We start from the raw sequence: 5,155 nt of genomic DNA, 5'->3' as shown, positions 1-5,155 counted from the left end.
CGCTTACAAGGTACTTCCATTAACTAGAAACCACACTGGTCTTGTTTAGCCTCCCATCTTACGACAATTTCTTCTCCGAGCAAAACGTCATCGAGCGGCTCCTGCACACACTTTCTCCGTGCTGCCGCTTGCTGCGTTGATGGCTTTGCACAAAATACATGGACGCAGTTTTGGACGAGGCGAACTATAGCGAATAGGAGTTTGGCTATCAATAATCTTTTTTTTTCATTGAGTTGCGAAGCTAAGTGGACAAACAAGTGTCAGAAAAAAAGGTTGTGGAAGAAATGAAGAAAGAAGGGTTGCGGGGAAAACGCACAATGGAAGCGCTCAAAATATAATAAAGGACATAAAGCATGAGCCCGACTCTCGAACTCTTTGAAGTCTTTCTTTTCTGTGGAGTGCACTTTTTGCAGCATTAACATTTCCTTTGACATGAGTATACGCTTTACAAAAATCAATAAGTTACAAGTAAACACCACCAAAAAGCTTCATTGTAATGTGTTCAGAAAGTTCGCATCGAGTAGTGTCCACATGAAGTGGCCATCATAACGGTCCTTGTTAAAATACTGTAAGATAGTTACGTCTATGGAGCTTGTTTTCGCCTTGTGTACATTTCCGCGTTCGCTTCATGTTCAAAAAGCTGAGCGATACCATACTACCGAAAAGCCAACGTGCAAGTTAGACCGATGAGGTCTTTGAAAACATCTTCCTACTTTTCGAGATAAATGCAGTCGCATCCAGAATACACCCGGCTGGTAAAAATATTTGCTTGTTTCAATTTGAATTCATCTGAATCCAACTAAATCGGCGTTTCGTGATCTCACTTTCTAAAGAGCGAGTTCCTGACTGCTCGGCGCTGAGGCTAATCTCACCTCGTACATTTTCTTTCTCAATTCTAAAACTGAAAATATGTCAACCTTCTCTCTTCCAGGCGCTATTCTGGAGTCGGTTTGTTGTGACATGCAGGGGCGATTTCTCTGGCAGCCGCGGATTTGGACCTTGGTCTGTGGTCCTTTCTTTCTGGCCACTGTTTGTATACTGCTACCATACTGCTAGACAGACGGGGCGATCATGGTATGCACAAATCCTCAGACGTATCATGATGACTATGCTTATTCCCGCTAACCATATCATGCGTTTCAACTTTGGCCACGGCCAGCCGTTAGAAATTTTTAAGCTGCCACAAAAGCGTACTTACAGGGCTCGATCGAACGTTCCGCCGACTGACGTGACCCAGTTAGCAACTAGATTTTAGGCTGACGTGACCCAGTTAGCAACCAGATTTTATTCAGTATGGTCTATGGGTGTTTAACGTTCCAAAGCGACTCAGGCTATGAGAGACGCCGTAGTGAAGGGCACCGGAAATTTCTACCACCTAGGGTTTTTTAACGTGCACTGACATCGCACAGCACACGCGACCCGGGAATTTCGCCTCCATCGAAATTCGACCGCCGCGGCCGGGATCGAACCCGCGTGTTTCGGGCCAGCAGCCGAGCACCATAACCACTCAGCCACCGCAGCGGAGTTAATTTTATTCAATAATTTTTATGCTTCTGGCCGCATTTCGGAACTAGCACTCTTCTAGACGATGCATGCCGTGTAGTGGCCACATCATTTTACAACGAGAGACTTATTTAGCTGTTCCGCCAAATGAACGACAGTAGTCCGTCATTCCTGGGGGCAACCGAGAGGAAGACCTTGATTCGAAACACCGCTGACGCAAACAGAGAGAGCAGCTTCGAGCATCTTTTGGACAGCAGCAGCTTTGGAGAGCAGCTTTTGGACAGCGAGAGCACCTGCTGTCGTCTTCCGAAATGCAAAAAAAAAATGGGCGTTGGTGGAGGAGAAGAGTAGAAGTAATTAGTGAAGCCGTACTAATTGTAAGACTTATGGTCATTCTGGCAAATTGTGTGCGCGTTAAAAATAGAACACGAATGCTGGCAAGCGCAGGAATTAACACTTGCAAATCGTGAGCTCTCCAGACTGCAGTCACCGGGTGCACTTAAGTAGTCAAAACTTAAACAAGCCTGCCCCTAAAACTGCAGTGGAAGCGGAAGCGGCAACAAGACTCAGCCCTGCGCGCAGCCCGGTTCGAACGTGAGAGACGTGATAAACCGGCGTCAGCTTCTCACTGAAATATCTGTCAAGCCAGCCTAACCTTCGCAATTTTTTCCCCTTAATGAGTAAATTCCGCTGTCCGAGACAGCATGGGGAAATTGAGAACGCACTCGTAATGTATGGGCAAAAATAAATCAGAAAATGCTGTCTTGGTACTTTATCACAAAATGAGCCGAGTTCGATTACCTTCGTGCTGCTAAGCATCAGTGCCAGCTAGCCTGGATTTGGGCAGAGGCGTTTCAAAAGTTATTCGCGCATGCAAGCACAACGCACGCTTAACCCCTCACCCCCTCCCCCCTTTCTCTTCACAAAGCAAGTTCACTGCAAATTTCTCATAGAACCGCTTCACGCATCTCACTATCCTTATTTAACACCGTATTTCGAAGGAAACGCACTAAATTTCATACCAACCACTTCCTGGGCTGAGGCAATAAAGGCAGCTCTGCAATAATGGCTCGTGGTAGTCGAAGTGTTGGTGGAAAACCGAGCCATTACCTTTAACGAGGCATGGCTCGGAAACGTGAGCTGCCTCCGCCAATGTCACAACCCTTTTCGTAGGGACGAAAACGGCTTTTAGAGCACAAAAATTTCTTCCGCGCCTCAGGCGTTCAGCAGCACGCCGTGCCTGCGCATTATTAATTCGGCCACGAGCATAAAGCAGGAAAAAAAGTGACTATGCAAGGTTGCGGATTAGTTAATGTATTCAGCGAGAGCCTTCATCGGCGGTGATGGCTGCTTATCAGCGACGCTTATTTCACTCTCGCTGCTGCACAGCTTTCCAGGCACGAAACTCACCAAACTCCTGATGAGCAGTGTGCAGTAAAATTCAGGCAGCTATCTGAGCTTAGTAGAGGCAGATGCTGGAGAATGTGGTGAGATTCCTCTCTTTGATTACATGCGACTTAATAATAATAATAATAATAATTGCTTTTTTGGGAAAGGAAATGGCGCAGTATCTGTCTCATATATCGTTGGACACCTGAACCGCGCCGCAAGGGAAGGGATAAAGGAGGGAGTGAAAGAAGAAAGGAAGAATAGGTACCGTAGTGGAGGGCTCCGGAATAATTTCGACCACCTGGGGATCTTTAACGTGCACTGACATCGCACAGCACACGGGCGCCTTAGCGTTTTTCCTCCATAAAAACGCAGCCGCCGCGGTCGGGTTCGAACCCGGGAACTCCGGATCAGTAGTCGAGCGCCCTAACCACTGAGCCACCGCGGCGGGGTACATGCGACTTACAGAAGCAACATCAACAGCGCAACATGATCAGTTTGCGTAGTTAGAAGTTACGCTTATCCAACATCACTAACCTAGCTTAGTTTGCCAACCTAAAATTGGAGATAAGTGGGCAAGCACCCAAGGAACAAATAATGACATTGCACTGCACTGCACCAGCGAAAACTTGACCGAGCCCACCAATGAGGATTAAGCGTCTGCATGCATGCATGACTGCATGCAGAACATGCAGAACCGGTTCCCGTCGACAATTGAGCCACGTCAGTTGTGCAGAATATCTCAGCGAAAGTTCCTGATTCACCGCCGCGGTGGCTCAGTGCTTGGAGCGCTCGGCTACTGATCCGTAGTTCCCGGGTTCGAACCCGACTGCGGCGGCTGCGTTTTTATGGAGGAAAAACGCTAAGGCGCCCGTGTGCTGTGCGATGTCAGTGCACGTTAAAGATCCCCAGGTGGTCGAAATTATTCCGGAGCCCTCCACTACGGCACCTCTTTCTTCTTTCACTCCCTCCTTTATCCCTTCCCTTACGACGCGGTTCAGGTGTCCAACGATATATGATACAGATACTGCGCCATTTCCTTTCCCCAAAAATCAATTATTATTATTAAGTTCCTGATTAAATAAGCAGTCATAGTGCGGGCAAGAGGGGTAGTTGAGGAAACCAAATAAATTGTGTGGTACGTGAAGTGTTGTGACCCCACATGCGTGCTCACAACAGTGTAATATGGTATGGTATGATACGATACGGTATGGTACGTTACGGTATGGTGCGGTACTGTAGGTGCGGCACCGTACAGTGCGGTACCGTACGGTATGGTATGGTATAGTATGGCATGGTATGGTATGGCATGGTATGGTATGATATGGCATGGTATGGTATGATATGGTATGGTATGATATATGGTGTTTATGTCCAGTGTTTAGGGGAATCCCCCAAGGTGGAGACTGGAGTAGATTTGTAATAAGGAAGTAATTACTCATTAACATCCACCCAAGCCCAGCCATACGGCTACAAAGGATAGTTATACAGCTTCCACAGAAGCTTCGTGGTTAAACAAAAATTTGTTTGAGTAATAATTGCGTAATTACTGAGTACCAATAAATATTTACTCAATTATTGCAAATCTACTCCACCTTGGGGTATTCCCGTAAACTTTGCACCAACATCGTTCCCACCTGCGAGTTTTTTTATCAATTTGCTCTCGCCCTACCATAAGCTGGCCGTTCCGGTTAGCTCTGTTAGTAGCTGCACTGCCCCCATGAAGCGGTGGTTTCGGGAGTCGAATGAGGTTTAACGTTCCAAAGCGACGCATCTGCTATGAAGGACGCCGTAGTGGACTCCGGAGATTTCAACCACCTTGTAATCGTTTATGTACATTGACATCGTACAACACACGGACACCTTTTGCGTTTAGCCTCCATCGAAATGCAACTGCCAAGGGCACGTAAAGTTTTCGTGACAAAAAAATGAAGCACTTAAGGTAGACGGCAAGTTTCGAAGCGCCTAATGCGAAAAAAAAGGAAGTTCATTCGAATTCAGTCGAAAGGTGAGCAGTTGATTATGGTGATGATAATTGCAGCCGGAAGCGATGTTAGCTGCAAACGCGGCGACAGACCACTAAAGCAGATAAGCAGATTCGTGTGCGGCTTGCATCAGACCAGTAGATCTGCACTGTCACCGACTTTCGAAGGTGCTGAAGCTTGTCAAGAAGCTTTGCTTTGGTATGGATGTATGAACGAAGTGCTCTGGGTCGCTCAAGCAGGAATTGAATCCATAGGCAAGCGCCGAGAGATCCGCTGAA

The sequence above is a fragment of the Amblyomma americanum genome, chromosome 4 (genome assembly GCF_052857255.1).
Source record: "Amblyomma americanum isolate KBUSLIRL-KWMA chromosome 4, ASM5285725v1, whole genome shotgun sequence".
NCBI classification, from domain to species: domain Eukaryota; kingdom Metazoa; phylum Arthropoda; class Arachnida; order Ixodida; family Ixodidae; genus Amblyomma; species Amblyomma americanum.
This window is presented reverse-complemented; position numbering follows the sequence as displayed.